We start from the raw sequence: 23,761 nt of genomic DNA on the forward strand, positions 1-23,761 counted from the left end.
ACCACTGCCCTCTGTCCTCAATCTCTGCCATAGGGCCTGTCACGTTCCCATGAGCCACTCGGCGGCCCGGAATGACAGGGCAAAAGTGCTATATTTAAAGTGCACACCTGCGCAGCCGCACCCCAATTTTCGGCTCTTTTTCATTAGCTGGACACCAGGCCTTATCTAGTCAGCCGTTCCAACCACATCCCTGCCAATGTGTGCCTACGTCAAGCCGCATACAAGTGTAACGCTCACAATTTTCTGCTATCACTCTAAGGCAACTTAAGTGTTAGTGACGTCACACCTATGCGCCACTGCCCTCTGTGGAGAATGGGAGAAATGTGCTTGCACCTCAACCTATGGACTCAGACGGACATTCAATCATCATCTTCCTCACTCAAGGTAACCTTATGGCTTGTAGGAACACTGCACGTGTATGATAAGACTGTAGCCGTTCAACCGGCCCTCGTAAGGTTGCTGAAGACAGTGAACACCGTGGAATTCTCAGTATCACTGTGGCCCTGGGTTTTCCCACTGTCCTGCTAAGTGCTTATGTAATTGTAACCAACATAGGAGAGAGACGTAACATCGTGGAAGAGACATAAAGTGAGTAAAAACGATCTAAATGCATTTAGAATATATTTAGAACTACAAATTACACTTTTCTTAGCAATTATTGTTTTTTATGTCAAGCTTCAAGCTAGCTTCTTTATTGGGGCTTGGGACCAGCAAAAGTGACCCGAAATTTGGTCTTTAAGTCTGGTCATTAGCGTGTCTGGACCCAAACTACACTGCAGGTCCCAAAGTCAAATGATCACTGAGAGTTAAAAATCTGTCTGAAGTTAGAAGTTAGCAGAGAGTTAGCTCACTAGTTTCCGTCTAAATATAATATACCAGGTTCTGACTGAGGGATTTCTAAAACAAATTAAAAGGCACAGCTCTGCTATCACTTCTGACATACATGAAGACAGGAAAGTAAGCAGCAGTGATGTTTGTAGGGTTACTGAAGTTTGGCTTGCTGGTATATAGTGATGTGCTATGTGACTAGCGAAACAGCTATGTTAGCATAACATTAACACAGTGATGAAGGGGAACTTTTTTTCCACTGGATAAGAATTAAGGTGAGGGTTCCCGATGGTTAGGGACAAATGCAGTGGCATGGCAGGATGCTGTAAACGGACCAAACTTCAGTCAAGAGAACAACTGAGATAATCCATCCACATACAGGTTAGTCATTAATGTGCTGCTGCATTGCCTGGGCTGTAGTTACATGGTAAGGTTTTAAAAACTGAGCTTTAAAATGAATAGTTGTAATAAAAACTGAGAGAGGCCGACAGTGATCACTTACTTTTTGTAAGGGGCTTGTTGAGATTAAATAGAACAAGTTACAAAGCATTAAAACATGTTAAAAACACAACAGCCTTATTAAACGCAGAGTAGTTTGGGCCCAGAAGTAGGATTGATCACGTCATCACTTAAAGACCGGATAGACACATGGTGGAGTTACTTTGTTGTGTTTGTGTGTGTTTTTAAGTAGTTTTAAACTTTGTGATCCACAACAGGTAACAGTAAAAGATGAACATTTTTAAGCATAATGCTGTTACCAAACTACATTAATGGCCCAAAAACAGACCATAGAAAAAACCGTGGCTATGTGAAAAAAAATGATGACAACTAGTCCTAATTCAGGCTAATTGTTTTTTTGTTTTTTTGTTTTGTTTTTTTCCCGACATCCCTCCACACACACAGGCTGTGCTGGCTCACAGAAAGAGTGGGTCATCAACATTATCAGGCAGCTGGTGTTCATAGCAAGCCTCACCAGACAGCTTCAGTCCATATCGGATGTACAGGATGGAGTTAAGGCTCTGCAAGGACATCTGATTTGTAAGTTTGCTTTTTACCACACTCATCTGGGCCAAGAGTAGAGGAAACTGCCTTATCTTCTGCAGCTGGAATTCAAAACAAGTATTTGAACTCGGACACGGCCTGCAGATTAGACTGGGTTTGTTTGGTTTTTCTTTTTCGTGCTTTTCCCACTTTTCTAGCTTGTTGTGCCCTTTTTCTTTCAGGATCTGCAGTTTCCTCCCTGTCCAGTAGAGGCCTCTCTCAGAGAAAGAACAGCTTGGGGATGCAGATGATGACGATTGGAGATCAGACACACCGCCCCCACCTCTCCTTATCCATGCTTAGGTCAGAAGTGGAATGCTCTTTTGCTGTTTGTTAGTTACGGATGGAGTAACACTAACTAAGGAAATACACACAACACAGTGATTGTGAATAAGTCACTCCAAGTGTGAAAAGGTGATAGTCAGAGTGAGACTACACATGAATTATTCAGGAAATGCACACTCAGTGAGAGAATAACTATAATTCAGTGTCACTAGGGGATATAACTTGAAGATGATGTGTCTTCATTTCTGATTCATTTTGAACAGTGATGAATGTGGAAGTAAATGAGCGCGAGCTGATCAAAACGGGCGAGCTGTTTTTACATATTTCTGCAGCCTGGATGCCGTGGGCTTTGTCCAGGAGTAAAAGATGACATCGCCCATTTCGGATCTTATATATAGTTATACCTTGGTGTTTTGTAGCATCACCTGACAAACTTTTACTTTCCTGATGTTTAGACTTTCTGATCCCTCCACAGACTCTGCTTTGTCTTTCTACAAAGAGTTGACGACATTAAATACAGATGTTTTAACAGTGCTTGAATGTTTTATTTTGTTTACTCTAGCCTCCAACTCAAACTTTGGTTGCTCCTATGCCCACGTCACTTCCTCCACCAATCAGAATGAGGGTCCGGGTTCAGGAAGACGTCTTCCTGATCCCAGTTCCACAAAGGTCGGTGAAAAGTTTTAAGTTTGAGCAGTACATAAAAATAAATCCCAATCTGATTGGTATAGTGTTTTTTTGTTGTTGTTGTTGTTGTTGTTGTTTTTAATTTCTGTTTAATCGCCGGTCATTGCTCTGCATCCCAGTGAGGCCAACTCCTGCTCTGTGTCGTGGCTGTGTGAGCAGGCAGCTCAGCGTTACTACCAGAAATGTGGCCTCCTGCCTCGTCTCTCTCTGCAGAAAGAAGGCGCTCTGCTCTCCCCGCAGGACCAGCTACTGGCCGTCCTGCACACAAATGAAGAGGTGAGGTGACACTGAGGAGAGCCAGAAGTGACCATACTTGGACCACAGACAATTTAAAAGATGCTGAAGACTACCATGATTGGTTGATGAAGTCTGATCACGAGTGTTTAAGACAAATGTTGTCACCGTTGCTATCTTGGATTTAAAAAAAACAAAACAACCCACAGTGACAAGAGGACGGCTATGACTGTGAAACAGCTTGCATGTCAGCCAGTGAGCATACTCCTTTTCTTAGGCAAAGTATGGCCCAAATTCATAAAATAGACTTTCTCATAGACACAGAGGTCTTTTCATTAAATCACTGATAGAAGGAATGGAGGTTCTAGGTCCTTCCACAATGACTTCATCTTTCTTACCCAGATGAGGCGTGCAGGTTTTAGACTGTATGATTCTGGTAAGAAGGTGAAGGGCTGATTATGTTAACAAGCTGCCTGAGAAACTACAATCTGAGAAACTGTAAAGATTAGAACCATTTCTATTACCAGACTGGATGCTGACTTGCTTTTGGAGCCAGCTTCCAGAAGACACTGAAGGAATCACAGTTTTTGGGATTGAATCCTTGGCTTCACTTTCCCGCACCAGTGCAGGATAACTGATGGGTTTGTGTTGCGGGTTCTGGCTGACGTTTGCTCGTGGGGATCTCCCTCCTCTCCCTGAGCGATACAAGAAGGCCTGTCAAAGTCTAGCAGTGGGTGAGCAACACAGAGGAAATGCATTATAAAACGGACACATGTGCATTCTTGTATTCTGTTATGAAGTACCATCTCTTTCTACCTGTAGATGAGAACAAGCGTGTCTCCCGGCTATGTGAGGTTCGGGACCGGGGTTCCTCCGTGTCAGGACTCCAAGTGTCTCGGTTTGGCCGCCTCTTCCCTCGGCCCGCTCCTCCGTGCCCTAAAACTTCAGGCCAGCCTCACGGAGCTGCGAATTTCTGGAAACCGTATGTCTGACGACCTTCTCCCTGAGCTGATTGCCACAACGCTCACCATGCCTCGTCTGCAGCTGCTGGACATTTCTGCCAACTGCATTACAGGGGACGGCCTGGAGAAGGCTGTAAATGCTTTAAAGGGACAGAGTGCACCTGCATTCCCGGTAAGGGCCTCAGCTAGCCAATAGTGGCAGCTCCAGGTTTACCATCTAACCTGTATTTAAGTACCTCTGGTCTTAATAACTACCTTAGATCTTAATAACAAGCTAACCTGATTCATATCAATGATATCTGTCAGAGAGAATTGGCTCTCGTGATCATTTGCTTTTTCTGCTCGTTTCCACTCAAAGTGCCTGGAGGAGCTGGACCTCAGTATGAACCCACTGGGGGACGGCGTGTCTGAGTCTCTGTCCTGTCTGCTGTCCTGCTGCCCTGTGCTAGCCAAGCGGTCTCTGCAGGTCTCACTGCTCATTTCCTTCAGCAGCATCGACTGCTGCTAGCCAGCGCGCTCACAGGTGACTCTCTAACAAGCAGCTGACTGAAGCCTTAAGCTTCACTGAACTCCCATCCATAAGCAAAACTGCAACTAACTTTACATCTTCTGAACGTTCAGGCACAGGCCATTTGAAAGCAGTGTGCCTGTCCCTCAATCCCCTGGGCTCCACCGACTTTGAGCTGGTGTTAAAGACTCTGCCCCTCCACTGCCTCCCACACGTGGACCTGTCAGCTGTCTGCAGAGGGCCTGCTGATTACCCGGCACTGGAACACCTCGCCAAAGTCCTGTCACAGGTGTGCACGCAAAAATCATGCAATGTCATTTATTGTCGAAAGATATAATTGTGCAATCAGGTTAAGACTTTTGTGTTTTTGCAGGACGAGTGCTCTCTGACCCACCTCAGCCTGGCTGCAAATGGGCTGACAGACAGCAGTGTAGCTACCTTGGCAAGGTGTGTGTGTGTGTGTGTGTGAGGGCGTCATTTCTACGGCTCAGTTATTACTCATGTTAGTGGGGCTTTGCCTTTGTTTAAATTGTCACTCTTTACTGGCCTGTTGGACTTTTTCTTATTATTTCACAGGTGCCTCTCGTCGTGTCCCACACTGGTGAGTCTGAATCTGTCAGGAAATCCGTCTGTTACATCAGTGGGACTTCACAACATCCTGGCGTCTGTCAGAGAGGCCCGTCGACCACTGACACTTCTAAACCTCGAAGGTATGTCTGAACTTGGAGATACTCCATGGAGTTCCTTTTTTTTTCTAAAGCTATTCTTAGATTCACCGTTTCACACTAATTCACAATTTGGATTTCTTTGATGTTTTTATCACCTGTGCAAAGTTGTACTTGGCAACAGTTTCTTTCTTGCTATCAGTGCGTTTCCTTTTGACGCATTTCTAAGTTTGAACATTTAGTATGTATGCACAGAGGTGTTACATGATGATTACACACACAGACATTACAATATAGAAGTGTGGTTTAAAGATTTAAAAAAAAGATTAGCTGTGAATTAATTTTCCATTTTATGGAGCAGAAAACATTGCTGAATGCTAGCTAACAGGCTACATTTGGATGTCAAATATTTATAGGGGGGAAAATGGAAATTATGGATATGAAATAAAATGATTCTTTGTTGCTTAACCTGCAGGTTGTCAGGTCTCTGGCCCCTGGGAGAGTCAAGACCTGGACAGTTTGTCAGAGCTGGTCCAGGATATCCGTCTTTGCTCTCAGACCCTCAACAAGCTGGACCGACAGACCTTGAAGCAGAGCTGGGACAGGACTCAGTCACACGGACACTTTCTCGACCGAAACTCCAAGTGCCTCCTCTCTGCCACCTCTACTTGAGGGTGGCAGGTGTGTTCATAATAAATAATTAATAATGAATTATTAATTTCCTAATAATTCATAATAAAAGTGGTCATTTTTATAAACATTTTGTTTAATGAGGCTACACCAAAAAGAAACAAGATAAAAACAAAATAAAGTGACATGGCGTCCACCGACAGTCTGTGGATAGCTTGTGTTTTATGCATTTTTGTCTGCCTTATTTATACATGTAAAGCTCTGTATCTGTATAAAGAGTTTGTGTTAGTGTGTGAGAGGTTTTGTGTCACAATGGTCCTGTTTTGTAGGATTTGATTTAAAAAAACAAACATAATTAAAGTAACCAACGATGCTATACGTTGACATCGTTCTTTCACTGTAAGACAAAGCAGGCTATGGTGAATAATCACAGCGATTTTCAGCTCTGAAGAAATCTATCTAGGAGCTATGACAGTGTAAAGACACCCTGCAATTTTAAATGTGTGGCGACATTTGAATGAGGCGCGTACCAGTAGAGGGAGCCAACGCACCACGAATGGTACACAGCCACAGATGCGCTTTGTGCAATGTATTTGTGACATGCAGGAGTGTCCGCAAAGAAATGTGGATAAGTTGTAAATCAAAAGCTAAAGAGCTCATTCTTGCACTGTTTTGATCAGAACACACGTGGGAATGTTCAAGTGTTGAGAATTTGTAATTATAAAGTGAATTAGGGAACGATATTAGATACTGCCACTGGCTAGATTTCAACCTGGGTCTCTCGCTCCCAAAGCGCGTTCTCTACGCCGCGGCCTGCCCTATAATATATTTCAAGCGTTTACCACAACTGAGAGGTGAAAACTGCCGTTTCTTCGTCTTACAAAATGTTCTGTAACTCCAAAAGTACACGGACTGTCGACATCATTCTTTCACTGTAACAATCAGCAGGCTTTAATAAAAAAGGAAAAAAAAAATCAAGGCGGTTTTCAGGTCTCTAAAGAAAAATACATCTAGGAGATATGAGGAGTTGAAAACGCCTCTGTTACAGAATTTCAGCTGTCATTTTCACTCAAGTCTCCATAGACTTTGAATGTGGACATTTTTTAACTGTGTTGCTTCGAGGCCATTTGCGAGAAAACGGCAACTCCTACAATAATGACAGTGCCATTTTGTTAAAGGCAAGAAAAATACCTACATTTTGATGTATAATTTGTGTTAATGAAGGCAAAATTGAGCGTTTGTTCGGACATGAAGAAGAGATTGAGAAAGCGACAATGCATGGTGTGTTTGGCGTCCATAGCAACCATAACAACCAATATTGATTGATGGAAGAGATTTTGAGACAGGGGTAAAAAAAAAAAAAGGCAGAGAGAGCCCATTCTGTAGGCTCGCCTGTAGGCTTCTAGCAAGCGTAGCAAGTGAATTTCAGAGCCAGGGATTTTTTTTTTTTTTTTTTTTTTTTTTTTTGTGTCCCCAGCATATGGTCCGCATGGGATTCGAACCACTGCCCTCTGTCCTCAATCTCTGCCATAGGGCCTGTCACGTTCCCATGAGCCACTCGGCGGCCCGGAATGACAGGGCAAAAGTGCTATATTTAAAGTGCACACCTGCGCAGCCGCACCCCAATTTTCGGCTCTTTTTCATTAGCTGGACACCAGGCCTTATCTAGTCAGCCGTTCCAACCACATCCCTGCCAATGTGTGCCTACGTCAAGCCGCATACAAGTGTAACGCTCACAATTTTCTGCTATCACTCTAAGGCAACTTAAGTGTTAGTGACGTCACACCTATGCGCCACTGCCCTCTGTGGAGAATGGGAGAAATGTGCTTGCACCTCAACCTATGGACTCAGACGGACATTCAATCATCATCTTCCTCACTCAAGGTAACCTTATGGCTTGTAGGAACACTGCACGTGTATGATAAGACTGTAGCCGTTCAACCGGCCCTCGTAAGGTTGCTGAAGACAGTGAACACCGTGGAATTCTCAGTATCACTGTGGCCCTGGGTTTTCCCACTGTCCTGCTAAGTGCTTATGTAATTGTAACCAACATAGGAGAGAGACGTAACATCGTGGAAGAGACATAAAGTGAGTAAAAACGATCTAAATGCATTTAGAATATATTTAGAACTACAAATTACACTTTTCTTAGCAATTATTGTTTTTTATGTCAAGCTTCAAGCTAGCTTCTTTATTGGGGCTTGGGACCAGCAAAAGTGACCCGAAATTTGGTCTTTAAGTCTGGTCATTAGCGTGTCTGGACCCAAACTACACTGCAGGTCCCAAAGTCAAATGATCACTGAGAGTTAAAAATCTGTCTGAAGTTAGAAGTTAGCAGAGAGTTAGCTCACTAGTTTCCGTCTAAATATAATATACCAGGTTCTGACTGAGGGATTTCTAAAACAAATTAAAAGGCACAGCTCTGCTATCACTTCTGACATACATGAAGACAGGAAAGTAAGCAGCAGTGATGTTTGTAGGGTTACTGAAGTTTGGCTTGCTGGTATATAGTGATGTGCTATGTGACTAGCGAAACAGCTATGTTAGCATAACATTAACACAGTGATGAAGGGGAACTTTTTTTCCACTGGATAAGAATTAAGGTGAGGGTTCCCGATGGTTAGGGACAAATGCAGTGGCATGGCAGGATGCTGTAAACGGACCAAACTTCAGTCAAGAGAACAACTGAGATAATCCATCCACATACAGGTTAGTCATTAATGTGCTGCTGCATTGCCTGGGCTGTAGTTACATGGTAAGGTTTTAAAAACTGAGCTTTAAAATGAATAGTTGTAATAAAAACTGAGAGAGGCCGACAGTGATCACTTACTTTTTGTAAGGGGCTTGTTGAGATTAAATAGAACAAGTTACAAAGCATTAAAACATGTTAAAAACACAACAGCCTTATTAAACGCAGAGTAGTTTGGGCCCAGAAGTAGGATTGATCACGTCATCACTTAAAGACCGGATAGACACATGGTGGAGTTACTTTGTTGTGTTTGTGTGTGTTTTTAAGTAGTTTTAAACTTTGTGATCCACAACAGGTAACAGTAAAAGATGAACATTTTTAAGCATAATGCTGTTACCAAACTACATTAATGGCCCAAAAACAGACCATAGAAAAAACCGTGGCTATGTGAAAAAAAATGATGACAACTAGTCCTAATTCAGGCTAATTGTTTTTTTGTTTTTTTGTTTTGTTTTTTTCCCGACATCCCTCCACACACACAGGCTGTGCTGGCTCACAGAAAGAGTGGGTCATCAACATTATCAGGCAGCTGGTGTTCATAGCAAGCCTCACCAGACAGCTTCAGTCCATATCGGATGTACAGGATGGAGTTAAGGCTCTGCAAGGACATCTGATTTGTAAGTTTGCTTTTTACCACACTCATCTGGGCCAAGAGTAGAGGAAACTGCCTTATCTTCTGCAGCTGGAATTCAAAACAAGTATTTGAACTCGGACACGGCCTGCAGATTAGACTGGGTTTGTTTGGTTTTTCTTTTTCGTGCTTTTCCCACTTTTCTAGCTTGTTGTGCCCTTTTTCTTTCAGGATCTGCAGTTTCCTCCCTGTCCAGTAGAGGCCTCTCTCAGAGAAAGAACAGCTTGGGGATGCAGATGATGACGATTGGAGATCAGACACACCGCCCCCACCTCTCCTTATCCATGCTTAGGTCAGAAGTGGAATGCTCTTTTGCTGTTTGTTAGTTACGGATGGAGTAACACTAACTAAGGAAATACACACAACACAGTGATTGTGAATAAGTCACTCCAAGTGTGAAAAGGTGATAGTCAGAGTGAGACTACACATGAATTATTCAGGAAATGCACACTCAGTGAGAGAATAACTATAATTCAGTGTCACTAGGGGATATAACTTGAAGATGATGTGTCTTCATTTCTGATTCATTTTGAACAGTGATGAATGTGGAAGTAAATGAGCGCGAGCTGATCAAAACGGGCGAGCTGTTTTTACATATTTCTGCAGCCTGGATGCCGTGGGCTTTGTCCAGGAGTAAAAGATGACATCGCCCATTTCGGATCTTATATATAGTTATACCTTGGTGTTTTGTAGCATCACCTGACAAACTTTTACTTTCCTGATGTTTAGACTTTCTGATCCCTCCACAGACTCTGCTTTGTCTTTCTACAAAGAGTTGACGACATTAAATACAGATGTTTTAACAGTGCTTGAATGTTTTATTTTGTTTACTCTAGCCTCCAACTCAAACTTTGGTTGCTCCTATGCCCACGTCACTTCCTCCACCAATCAGAATGAGGGTCCGGGTTCAGGAAGACGTCTTCCTGATCCCAGTTCCACAAAGGTCGGTGAAAAGTTTTAAGTTTGAGCAGTACATAAAAATAAATCCCAATCTGATTGGTATAGTGTTTTTTTGTTGTTGTTGTTGTTGTTGTTGTTTTTAATTTCTGTTTAATCGCCGGTCATTGCTCTGCATCCCAGTGAGGCCAACTCCTGCTCTGTGTCGTGGCTGTGTGAGCAGGCAGCTCAGCGTTACTACCAGAAATGTGGCCTCCTGCCTCGTCTCTCTCTGCAGAAAGAAGGCGCTCTGCTCTCCCCGCAGGACCAGCTACTGGCCGTCCTGCACACAAATGAAGAGGTGAGGTGACACTGAGGAGAGCCAGAAGTGACCATACTTGGACCACAGACAATTTAAAAGATGCTGAAGACTACCATGATTGGTTGATGAAGTCTGATCACGAGTGTTTAAGACAAATGTTGTCACCGTTGCTATCTTGGATTTAAAAAAAACAAAACAACCCACAGTGACAAGAGGACGGCTATGACTGTGAAACAGCTTGCATGTCAGCCAGTGAGCATACTCCTTTTCTTAGGCAAAGTATGGCCCAAATTCATAAAATAGACTTTCTCATAGACACAGAGGTCTTTTCATTAAATCACTGATAGAAGGAATGGAGGTTCTAGGTCCTTCCACAATGACTTCATCTTTCTTACCCAGATGAGGCGTGCAGGTTTTAGACTGTATGATTCTGGTAAGAAGGTGAAGGGCTGATTATGTTAACAAGCTGCCTGAGAAACTACAATCTGAGAAACTGTAAAGATTAGAACCATTTCTATTACCAGACTGGATGCTGACTTGCTTTTGGAGCCAGCTTCCAGAAGACACTGAAGGAATCACAGTTTTTGGGATTGAATCCTTGGCTTCACTTTCCCGCACCAGTGCAGGATAACTGATGGGTTTGTGTTGCGGGTTCTGGCTGACGTTTGCTCGTGGGGATCTCCCTCCTCTCCCTGAGCGATACAAGAAGGCCTGTCAAAGTCTAGCAGTGGGTGAGCAACACAGAGGAAATGCATTATAAAACGGACACATGTGCATTCTTGTATTCTGTTATGAAGTACCATCTCTTTCTACCTGTAGATGAGAACAAGCGTGTCTCCCGGCTATGTGAGGTTCGGGACCGGGGTTCCTCCGTGTCAGGACTCCAAGTGTCTCGGTTTGGCCGCCTCTTCCCTCGGCCCGCTCCTCCGTGCCCTAAAACTTCAGGCCAGCCTCACGGAGCTGCGAATTTCTGGAAACCGTATGTCTGACGACCTTCTCCCTGAGCTGATTGCCACAACGCTCACCATGCCTCGTCTGCAGCTGCTGGACATTTCTGCCAACTGCATTACAGGGGACGGCCTGGAGAAGGCTGTAAATGCTTTAAAGGGACAGAGTGCACCTGCATTCCCGGTAAGGGCCTCAGCTAGCCAATAGTGGCAGCTCCAGGTTTACCATCTAACCTGTATTTAAGTACCTCTGGTCTTAATAACTACCTTAGATCTTAATAACAAGCTAACCTGATTCATATCAATGATATCTGTCAGAGAGAATTGGCTCTCGTGATCATTTGCTTTTTCTGCTCGTTTCCACTCAAAGTGCCTGGAGGAGCTGGACCTCAGTATGAACCCACTGGGGGACGGCGTGTCTGAGTCTCTGTCCTGTCTGCTGTCCTGCTGCCCTGTGCTAGCCAAGCGGTCTCTGCAGGTCTCACTGCTCATTTCCTTCAGCAGCATCGACTGCTGCTAGCCAGCGCGCTCACAGGTGACTCTCTAACAAGCAGCTGACTGAAGCCTTAAGCTTCACTGAACTCCCATCCATAAGCAAAACTGCAACTAACTTTACATCTTCTGAACGTTCAGGCACAGGCCATTTGAAAGCAGTGTGCCTGTCCCTCAATCCCCTGGGCTCCACCGACTTTGAGCTGGTGTTAAAGACTCTGCCCCTCCACTGCCTCCCACACGTGGACCTGTCAGCTGTCTGCAGAGGGCCTGCTGATTACCCGGCACTGGAACACCTCGCCAAAGTCCTGTCACAGGTGTGCACGCAAAAATCATGCAATGTCATTTATTGTCGAAAGATATAATTGTGCAATCAGGTTAAGACTTTTGTGTTTTTGCAGGACGAGTGCTCTCTGACCCACCTCAGCCTGGCTGCAAATGGGCTGACAGACAGCAGTGTAGCTACCTTGGCGAGGTGTGTGTGTGTGTGTGAGGGCGTCATTTCTACGGCTCAGTTATTACTCATGTTAGTGGGGCTTTGCCTTTGTTTAAATTGTCACTCTTTACTGGCCTGTTGGACTTTTTCTTATTATTTCACAGGTGCCTCTCGTCGTGTCCCACACTGGTGAGTCTGAATCTGTCAGGAAATCCGTCTGTTACATCAGTGGGACTTCACAACATCCTGGCGTCTGTCAGAGAGGCCCGTCGACCACTGACACTTCTAAACCTCGAAGGTATGTCTGAACTTGGAGATACTCCATGGAGTTCCTTTTTTTTTCTAAAGCTATTCTTAGATTCACCGTTTCACACTAATTCACAATTTGGATTTCTTTGATGTTTTTATCACCTGTGCAAAGTTGTACTTGGCAACAGTTTCTTTCTTGCTATCAGTGCGTTTCCTTTTGACGCATTTCTAAGTTTGAACATTTAGTATGTATGCACAGAGGTGTTACATGATGATTACACACACAGACATTACAATATAGAAGTGTGGTTTAAAGATTTAAAAAAAAGATTAGCTGTGAATTAATTTTCCATTTTATGGAGCAGAAAACATTGCTGAATGCTAGCTAACAGGCTACATTTGGATGTCAAATATTTATAGGGGGGAAAATGGAAATTATGGATATGAAATAAAATGATTCTTTGTTGCTTAACCTGCAGGTTGTCAGGTCTCTGGCCCCTGGGAGAGTCAAGACCTGGACAGTTTGTCAGAGCTGGTCCAGGATATCCGTCTTTGCTCTCAGACCCTCAACAAGCTGGACCGACAGACCTTGAAGCAGAGCTGGGACAGGACTCAGTCACACGGACACTTTCTCGACCGAAACTCCAAGTGCCTCCTCTCTGCCACCTCTACTTGAGGGTGGCAGGTGTGTTCATAATAAATAATTAATAATGAATTATTAATTTCCTAATAATTCATAATAAAAGTGGTCATTTTTATAAACATTTTGTTTAATGAGGCTACACCAAAAAGAAACAAGATAAAAACAAAATAAAGTGACATGGCGTCCACCGACAGTCTGTGGATAGCTTGTGTTTTATGCATTTTTGTCTGCCTTATTTATACATGTAAAGCTCTGTATCTGTATAAAGAGTTTGTGTTAGTGTGTGAGAGGTTTTGTGTCACAATGGTCCTGTTTTGTAGGATTTGATTTAAAAAAACAAACATAATTAAAGTAACCAACGATGCTATACGTTGACATCGTTCTTTCACTGTAAGACAAAGCAGGCTATGGTGAATAATCACAGCGATTTTCAGCTCTGAAGAAATCTATCTAGGAGCTATGACAGTGTAAAGACACCCTGCAATTTTAAATGTGTGGCGACATTTGAATGAGGCGCGTACCAGTAGAGGGAGCCAACGCACCACGAATGGTACACAGCCACAGATGCGCTTTGTGCAATGTATTTGTGACATGCAGGAGTGTCCGCAAAGAAATGTGGATAAGTTGTAAATCAAAAGCTAAAGAGCTCATTCTTGCACTGTTTTGATCAGAACACACGTGGGAATGTTCAAGTGTTGAGAATTTGTAATTATAAAGTGAATTAGGGAAGGATATTAGATACTGCCACTGGCTAGATTTCAACCTGGGTCTCTCGCTCCCAAAGCGCGTTCTCTACGCCGCGGCCTGCCCTATAATATATTTCAAGCGTTTACCACAACTGAGAGGTGAAAACTGCCGTTTCTTCGTCTTACAAAATGTTCTGTAACTCCAAAAGTACACGGACTGTCGACATCATTCTTTCACTGTAACAATCAGCAGGCTTTAATAAAAAAGGAAAAAAAAAATCAAGGCGGTTTTCAGGTCTCTAAAGAAAAATACATCTAGGAGATATGAGGAGTTGAAAACGCCTCTGTTACAGAATTTCAGCTGTCATTTTCACTCAAGTCTCCATAGACTTTGAATGTGGACATTTTTTAACTGTGTTGCTTCGAGGCCATTTGCGAGAAAACGGCAACTCCTACAATAATGACAGTGCCATTTTGTTAAAGGCAAGAAAAATACCTACATTTTGATGTATAATTTGTGTTAATGAAGGCAAAATTGAGCGTTTGTTCGGACATGAAGAAGAGATTGAGAAAGCGACAATGCATGGTGTGTTTGGCGTCCATAGCAACCATAACAACCAATATTGATTGATGGAAGAGATTTTGAGACAGGGGTAAAAAAAAAAAAAGGCAGAGAGAGCCCATTCTGTAGGCTCGCCTGTAGGCTTCTAGCAAGCGAATTTCAGAGCCAGGGATATTTTTTTTTTTTTTTTTTTTTTTTTTTTGTGTCCCCAGCATATGGTCCGCATGGGATTCGAACCACTGCCCTCTGTCCTCAATCTCTGCCATAGGGCCTGTCACGTTCCCATGAGCCACTCGGCGGCCCGGAATGACAGGGCAAAAGTGCTATATTTAAAGTGCACACCTGCGCAGCCGCACCCCAATTTTCGGCTCTTTTTCATTAGCTGGACACCAGGCCTTATCTAGTCAGCCGTTCCAACCACATCCCTGCCAATGTGTGCCTACGTCAAGCCGCATACAAGTGTAACGCTCACAATTTTCTGCTATCACTCTAAGGCAACTTAAGTGTTAGTGACGTCACACCTATGCGCCACTGCCCTCTGTGGAGAATGGGAGAAATGTGCTTGCACCTCAACCTATGGACTCAGACGGACATTCAATCATCATCTTCCTCACTCAAGGTAACCTTATGGCTTGTAGGAACACTGCACATGTATGATAAGACTGTAGCCGTTCAACCGGCCCTCGTAAGGTTGCTGAAGACAGTGAACACCGTGGAATTCTCAGTATCACTGTGGCCCTGGGTTTTTCCACTGTCCTGCTAAGTGCTTATGTAATTGTAACCAACATAGGAGAGAGACGTAACATCGTGGAAGAGACATAAAGTGAGTAAAAACGATCTAAATGCATTTAGAATATATTTAGAACTACAAATTACACTTTTCTTAGCAATTATTGTTTTTTATGTCAAGCTTCAAGCTAGCTTCTTTATTGGGGCTTGGGACCAGCAAAAGTGACCCGAAATTTGGTCTTTAAGTCTGGTCATTAGCGTGTCTGGACCCAAACTACACTGCAGGTCCCAAAGTCAAATGATCACTGAGAGTTAAAAATCTGTCTGAAGTTAGAAGTTAGCAGAGAGTTAGCTCACTAGTTTCCGTCTAAATATAATATACCAGGTTCTGACTGAGGGATTTCTAAAACAAATTAAAAGGCACAGCTCTGCTATCACTTCTGACATACATGAAGACAGGAAAGTAAGCAGCAGTGATGTTTGTAGGGTTACTGAAGTTTGGCTAGCTGGTATATAGTGATGTGCTATGTGACTAGCGAAACAGCTATGTTAGCATAACATTAACACAGTGATGAAGGGGAACTTTTTTCCACTGGATAAGAATTAAGGTGAGGGTTCCCGATGGTTAGGGACAAATGCAGTGGCATGGCAGGATGCTGTAAACGGACCAAACTTCAGTCAAGAGAACAACTGAGATAATCCATCCACATACAGGTTAGTCATTAATGTGCTGCTGCATTGCCTGGGCTGTAGTTACATGGTAAGGTTTTAAAAACTGAGCTTTAAAATGAATAGTTGTAATAAAAACTGAGAGAGGCCGACAGTGATCACTTACTTTTTGTAAGGGGCTTGTTGAGATTAAATAGAACAAGTTACAAAGCATTAAAACATGTTAAAAACACAACAGCCTTATTAAACGCAGAGTAGTTTGGGCCCAGAAGTAGGATTGATCACGTCATCACTTAAAGACCGGATAGACACATGGTGGAGTTACTTTGTTGTGTTTGTGTGTGTTTTTAAGTAGTTTTAAACTTTGTGATCCACAACAGGTAACAGTAAAAGATGAACATTTTTAAGCATAATGCTGTTACCAAACTACATTAATGGCCCAAAAACAGACCATAGAAAAAACCGTGGCTATGTGAAAAAAAATGATGACAACTAGTCCTAATTCAGGCTAATTGTTTTTTTGTTTTGTTTTTTTACGACATCCCTCCACACACACAGGCTGTGCTGGCTCACAGAAAGAGTGGGTCATCAACATTATCAGGCAGCTGGTGTTCATAGCAAGCCTCACCAGACAGCTTCAGTCCATATCGGATGTACAGGATGGAGTTAAGGCTCTGCAAGGACATCTGATTTGTAAGTTTGCTTTTTACCACACTCATCTGGGCCAAGAGTAGAGGAAACTGCCTTATCTTCTGCAGCTGGAATTCAAAACAAGTATTTGAACTCGGACACGGCCTGCAGATTAGACTGGGTTTGTTTGGTTTTTCTTTTTCGTGCTTTTCCCACTTTTCTAGCTTGTTGTGCCCTTTTTCTTTCAGGATCTGCAGTTTCCTCCCTGTCCAGTAGAGGCCTCTCTCAGAGAAAGAACAGCTTGGGGATGCAGATGATGACGATTGGAGATCAGACACACCGCCCCCACCTCTCCTTATCCATGCTTAGGTCAGAAGTGGAATGCTCTTTTGCTGTTTGTTAGTTACGGATGGAGTAACACTAACTAAGGAAATACACACAACACAGTGATTGTGAATAAGTCACTCCAAGTGTGAAAAGGTGATAGTCAGAGTGAGACTACACATGAATTATTCAGGAAATGCACACTCAGTGAGAGAATAACTATAATTCAGTGTCACTAGGGGATATAACTTGAAGATGATGTGTCTTCATTTCTGATTCATTTTGAACAGTGATGAATGTGGAAGTAAATGAGCGCGAGCTGATCAAAACGGGCGAGCTGTTTTTACATATTTCTGCAGCCTGGATGCCGTGGGCTTTGTCCAGGAGTAAAAGATGACATCGCCCATTTCGGATCTTATATATAGTTATACCTTGGTGTTTTGTAGCATCACCTGACAAACTTTTACTTTCCTGATGTTTAGACTTTCTGATCCCTCCACAGACTCTGCTTTGTCTTTCTACAAAGAGTTGACGACATTAAATACAGATGTTTTAACAGTGCTTGAATGTTTTATTTTGTTTACTCTAGCCTCCAACTCAAACTTTGGTTGCTCCTATGCCCACGTCACTTCCTCCACCAATCAGAATGAGGGTCCGGGTTCAGGAAGACGTCTTCCTGATCCCAGTTCCACAAAGGTCGGTGAAAAGTTTTAAGTTTGAGCAGTACATAAAAATAAATCCCAATCTGATTGGTATAGTGTTTTTTTGTTGTTGTTGTTGTTGTTTTGTTTTTAATTTCTGTTTAATCGCCGGTCATTGCTCTGCATCCCAGTGAGGCCAACTCCTGCTCTGTGTCGTGGCTGTGTGAGCAGGCAGCTCAGCGTTACTACCAGAAATGTGGCCTCCTGCCTCGTCTCTCTCTGCAGAAAGAAGGCGCTCTGCTCTCCCCGCAGGACCAGCTACTGGCCGTCCTGCACACAAATGAAGAGGTGAGGTGACACTGAGGAGAGCCAGAAGTGACCATACTTGGACCACAGACAATTTAAAAGATGCTGAAGACTACCATGATTGGTTGATGAAGTCTGATCACGAGTGTTTAAGACAAATGTTGTCACCGTTGCTATCTTGGATTTAAAAAAAACAAAACAACCCACAGTGACAAGAGGACGGCTATGACTGTGAAACAGCTTGCATGTCAGCCAGTGAGCATACTCCTTTTCTTAGGCAAAGTATGGCCCAAATTCATAAAATAGACTTTCTCATAGACACAGAGGTCTTTTCATTAAATCACTGATAGAAGGAATGGAGGTTCTAGGTCCTTCCACAATGACTTCATCTTTCTTACCCAGATGAGGCGTGCAGGTTTTAGACTGTATGATTCTGGTAAGAAGGTGAAGGGCTGATTATGTTAACAAGCTGCCTGAGAAACTACAATCTGAGAAACTGTAAAGATTAGAACCATTTCTATTACCAGACTGGATGCTGACTTGCTTTTGGAGCCAGCTTCCAGAAGACACTGAAGGAATCACAGTTTTTGGGATTGAATCCTTGGCTTCACTTTCCCGCACCAGTGCAGGATAACTGATGGGTTTGTGTTGTGGGTTCTGGCTGACGTTTGCTCGTGGGGATCTCCCTCCTCTCCCTGAGCGATACAAGAAGGCCTGTCAAAGTCTAGCAGTGGGTGAGCAACACAGAGGAAATGCATTATAAAACGGACACATGTGCATTCTTGTATTCTGTTATGAAGTACCATCTCTTTCTACCTGTAGATGAGAACAAGCGTTTCTCCCGGCTATGTGAGGTTCGGGACCGGGGTTCCTCCGTGTCAGGACTCCAAATGTCTCGGTTTGGCCGCCTCTTCCCTCAGCCCGCTCCTCCGTGCCCTAAAACTTCAGGCCAGCCTCACGGAGCTGCGAATTTCTGGAAACCGTATGTCTGACGACCTTCTCCCTGAGCTGATTGCCACAACGCTCACCATGCCTCGTCTGCAGCTGCTGGACATTTCTGCCAACTGCGTTACAGGGGACGGCCTGGAGAAGGCTGTAAATGCTTTAAAGGGACAGAGTGCACCTGCATTCCCGGCAAGGGCCTCAGCTAGCCAATAGTGGCAGCTCCAGGTTTACCATCTAACCTGTATTTAAGTACCTCTGGTCTTAATAACTACCTTAGATCTTAATAACAAGCTAACCTGATTCATATCAATGATATCTGTCAGAGAGAATTGGCTCTCGTGATCATTTGCTTTTTCTGCTCGTTTCCACTCAAAGTGCCTGGAGGAGCTGGACCTCAGTATGAACCCACTGGGGGACGGCGTGTCTGAGTCTCTGTCCTGTCTGCTGTCCTGCTGCCCTGTGCTAGCCAAGCGGTCTCTGCAGGTCTCACTGCTCATTTCCTTCAGCAGCATCGACTGCTGCTAGCCAGCGCGCTCACAGGTGACTCTCTAACAAGCAGCTGACTGAAGCCTTAAGCTTCACTGAACTCCCATCCATAAGCAAAACTGCAACTAACTTTACATCTTCTGAACGTTCAGGCACAGGCCATTTGAAAGCAGTGTGCCTGTCCCTCAATCCCCTGGGCTCCACCGGCTTTGAGCTGGTGTTAAAGACTCTGCCCCTCCACTGCCTCACACACGTGGACCTGTCAGCTGTCTGCAGAGGGCCTGCTGATTACCCGGCACTGGAACACCTCGCCAAAGTCCTGTCACAGGTGTGCACGCAAAAATCATGCAATGTCATTTATTGTCGAAAGATATAATTGTGCAATCAGGTTAAGACTTTTGTGTTTTTGCAGGACGAGTGCTCTCTGACCCACCTCAGCCTGGCTGCAAATGGGCTGACAGACAGCAGTGTAGCTACCTTGGCGAGGTGTGTGTGTGTGTGTGTGTGTGTGTGTGAGGGCGTCATTTCTACGGCTCAGTTATTACTCATGTTAGTGGGGCTTTGCCTTTGTTTAAATTGTCACTCTTTACTGGCCTGTTGGACTTTTTCTTATTATTTCACAGGTGCCTCTCGTCGTGTCCCACACTGGTGAGTCTGAATCTGTCAGGAAATCCGTCTGTTACATCAGTGGGACTTCACAACATCCTGGCGTCTGTCAGAGAGGCCCGTCGACCACTGACACTTCTAAACCTCGAAGGTATGTCTGAACTTGGAGATACTCCATGGAGTTCCTTTTTTTTTCTAAAGCTATTCTTAGATTCACCGTTTCACACTAATTCACAATTTGGATTTCTTTGATGTTTTTATCACCTGTGCAAAGTTGTACTTGGCAACAGTTTCTTTCTTGCTATCAGTGCGTTTCCTTTTGACGCATTTCTAAGTTTGAACATTTAGTATGTATGCACAGAGGTGTTACATGATGATTACACACACAGACATTACAATATAGAAGTGTGGTTTAAAGATTTAAAAAAAAGATTAGCTGTGAATTAATTTTCCATTTTATGGAGCAGAAAACATTGCTGAATGCTAGCTAACAGGCTACATTTGGATGTCAAATATTTATAGGGGGGAAAATGGAAATTATGGATATGAAATAAAATGATTCTTTGTTGCTTAACCTGCAGGTTGTCAGGTCTCTGGCCCCTGGGAGAGTCAAGACCTGGACAGTTTGTCAGAGCTGGTCCAGGATATCCGTCTTTGCTCTCAGACCCTCAACAAGCTGGACCGACAGACCTTGAAGCAGAGCTGAGACAGGACTCAGTCACACGGACACTTTCTCGACCGAAACTCCAAGTGCCTCCTCTCTGCCACCTCTACTTGAGGGTGGCAGGTGTGTTCATAATAAATAATTAATAATGAATTATTAATTTCCTAATAATTCATAATAAAAGTGGTCATTTTTATAAACATTTTGTTTAATGAGGCTACACCAAAAAGAAACAAGATAAAAACAAAATAAAGTGACATGGCGTCCACCGACAGTCTGTGGATAGCTTGTGTTTTATGCATTTTTGTCTGCCTTATTTATACATGTAAAGCTCTGTATCTGTATAAAGAGTTTGTGTTAGTGTGTGAGAGGTTTTGTGTCACAATGGTCCTGTTTTGTAGGATTTGATTTAAAAAAACAAACATAATTAAAGTAACCAACGATGCTATACGTTGACATCGTTCTTTCACTGTAAGACAAAGCAGGCTATGGTGAATAATCACAGCGATTTTCAGCTCTGAAGAAATCTATCTAGGAGCTATGACAGTGTAAAGACACCCTGCAATTTTAAATGTGTGGCGACATTTGAATGAGGCGCGTACCAGTAGAGGGAGCCAACGCACCACGAATGGTACACAGCCACAGATGCGCTTTGTGCAATGTATTTGTGACATGCAGGAGTGTCCGCAAAGAAATGTGGATAAGTTGTAAATCAAAAGCTAAAGAGCTCATTCTTGCACTGTTTTGATCAGAACACACGTGGGAATGTTCAAGTGTTGAGAATTTGTAATTATAAAGTGAATTAGGGAACGATATTAGATACTGCCACTGGCTAGATTTCAACCTGGGTCTCTCGCTCCCAAAGCGCGTTCTCTACGCCGCGGCCTGCCCTATAATATATTTCAAGCGTTTACCACAACTGAGAGGTGAAAACTGCCGTTTCTTCGTCTTACAAAATGTTCTGTAACTCCAAAAGTACACGGACTGTGACATCATTCTTTCACTGTAACAATCAGCAGGCTTTAATAAAAAAGGAAAAAAAAAAAATCAAGGCGGTTTTCAGGTCTCTAAAGAAAAATACATCTAGGAGATATGAGGAGTTGAAAACGCCTCTGTTACAGAATTTCAGCTGTCATTTTCACTCAAGTCTCCATAGACTTTGAATGTGGACATTTATTAACTGTGTTGCTTCGAGGCCATTTGCGAGAAAACGGCAACTCCTACAATAATGACAGTGCCATTTTGTTAAAGGCAAGAAAAATACCTACATTTTGATGTATAATTTGTGTTAATGAAGGCAAAATTGAGCGTTTGTTCGGACATGAAGAAGAGATTGAGAAAGCGACAATGCATGGTGTGTTTGGCGTCCATAGCAACCATAACAACCAATATTGATTGATGGAAGAGATTTTGAGACAGGGGTAAAAAAAAAAAAAAAGGCAGAGAGAGCCCATTCTGTAGGCTCGCCTGTAGGCTTCTAGCAAGCGTAGCAAGTGAATTTCAGAGCCAGGGATTTTTTTTTTTTTTTTTTTTTTTTTTTTTTGTGTCCCCAGCATATGGTCCGCATGGGATTCGAACCACTGCCCTCTGTCCTCAATCTCTGCCATAGGGCCTGTCACGTTCCCATGAGCCACTCGGCGGCCCGGAATGACAGGGCAAAAGTGCTATATTTAAAGTGCACACCTGCGCAGCCGCACCCCAATTTTCGGCTCTTTTTCATTAGCTGGACACCAGGCCTTATCTAGTCAGCCGTTCCAACCACATCCCTGCCAATGTGTGCCTACGTCAAGCCGCATACAAGTGTAACGCTCACAATTTTCTGCTATCACTCTAAGGCAACTTAAGTGTTAGTGACGTCACACCTATGCGCCACTGCCCTCTGTGGAGAATGGGAGAAATGTGCTTGCACCTCAACCTATGGACTCAGACGGACATTCAATCATCATCTTCCTCACTCAAGGTAACCTTATGGCTTGTAGGAACACTGCACGTGTATGATAAGACTGTAGCCGTTCAACCGGCCCTCGTAAGGTTGCTGAAGACAGTGAACACCGTGGAATTCTCAGTATCACTGTGGCCCTGGGTTTTTCCACTGTCCTGCTAAGTGCTTATGTAATTGTAACCAACATAGGAGAGAGACGTAACATCGTGGAAGAGACATAAAGTGAGTAAAAACGATCTAAATGCATTTAGAATATATTTAGAACTACAAATTACACTTTTCTTAGCAATTATTGTTTTTTATGTCAAGCTTCAAGCTAGCTTCTTTATTGGGGCTTGGGACCAGCAAAAGTGACCCGAAATTTGGTCTTTAAGTCTGGTCATTAGCGTGTCTGGACCCAAACTACACTGCAGGTCCCAAAGTCAAATGATCACTGAGAGTTAAAAATCTGTCTGAAGTTAGAAGTTAGCAGAGAGTTAGCTCACTAGTTTCCGTCTAAATATAATATACCAGGTTCTGACTGAGGGATTTCTAAAACAAATTAAAAGGCACAGCTCTGCTATCACTTCTGACATACATGAAGACAGGAAAGTAAGCAGCAGTGATGTTTGTAGGGTTACTGAAGTTTGGCTAGCTGGTATATAGTGATGTGCTATGTGACTAGCGAAACAGCTATGTTAGCATAACATTAACACAGTGATGAAGGGGAACTTTTTTCCACTGGATAAGAATTAAGGTGAGGGTTCCCGATGGTTAGGGACAAATGCAGTGGCATGGCAGGATGCTGTAAACGGACCAAACTTCAGTCAGGAGAACAACTGAGATAATCCATCCACATACAGGTTAGTCATTAATGTGCTGCTGCATTGCCTGGGCTGTAGTTACATGGTAAGGTTTTAAAAACTGAGCTTTAAAATGAATAGTTGTAATAAAAACTGAGAGAGGCCGACAGTGATCACTTACTTTTTGTAAGGGGCTTGTTGAGATTAAATAGAACAAGTTACAAAGCATTAAAACATGTTAAAAACACAACAGCCTTATTAAACGCAGAGTAGTTTGGGCCCAGAAGTAGGATTGATCACGTCATCACTTAAAGACCGGATAGACACATGGTGGAGTTACTTTGTTGTGTTTGTGTGTGTTTTTAAGTAGTTTTAAACTTTGTGATCCACAACAGGTAACAGTAAAAGATGAACATTTTTAAGCATAATGCTGTTACCAAACTACATTAATGGCCCAAAAACAGACCATAGAAAAAACCGTGGCTATGTGAAAAAAAATGATGACAACTAGTCCTAATTCAGGCTAATTGTTTTTTTGTTTTGTTTTTTTCCCGACATCCCTCCACACACACAGGCTGTGCTGGCTCACAGAAAGAGTGGGTCA

General features: G+C 43.2%; 2 long non-coding RNA genes and 1 pseudogene across 4 annotated transcripts; all 3 read left to right on the forward strand.

The window, feature by feature from the left end:
• The first annotated feature begins 1,094 nt into the window (after window positions 1-1,094).
• Window positions 1,095-6,216, forward strand: LOC146684382 (uncharacterized). 2 transcript variants are annotated; one of them, XR_014917086.1, is made up of 5 exons: window positions 1,095-1,866; window positions 2,052-2,823; window positions 2,961-3,809; window positions 3,898-4,992; window positions 5,122-6,216. It is a non-coding gene; the product is annotated as an uncharacterized LOC146684382 (long non-coding RNA). The 2 variants fall into 2 exon arrangements; XR_014917085.1 differs by having other exon boundaries at window positions 1,095-2,823.
• A 3,867-nt stretch (window positions 6,217-10,083) lies between these two features.
• On the forward strand, window positions 10,084-13,552 carry LOC146684383 (tonsoku-like protein; annotated as a pseudogene).
• A 2,828-nt stretch (window positions 13,553-16,380) lies between these two features.
• LOC146684384 (uncharacterized) lies at window positions 16,381-20,881 on the forward strand. 2 transcript variants are annotated; one of them, XR_014917088.1, is made up of 4 exons: window positions 16,381-16,524; window positions 16,710-17,481; window positions 17,618-19,649; window positions 19,787-20,881. It is a non-coding gene; the product is annotated as an uncharacterized LOC146684384 (long non-coding RNA). The 2 variants fall into 2 exon arrangements; XR_014917087.1 differs by having other exon boundaries at window positions 16,381-17,481.
• Window positions 20,882-23,761: the final 2,880 nt, after the last annotated feature.

This window comes from Copadichromis virginalis, linkage group LG20 (genome assembly GCF_057382275.1).
Source record: "Copadichromis virginalis isolate Kocher_CV1m ecotype Utaka linkage group LG20, C_Virginalis_male_GT1.1, whole genome shotgun sequence".
Classification (NCBI taxonomy): Eukaryota; Metazoa; Chordata; class Actinopteri; order Cichliformes; family Cichlidae; genus Copadichromis; species Copadichromis virginalis.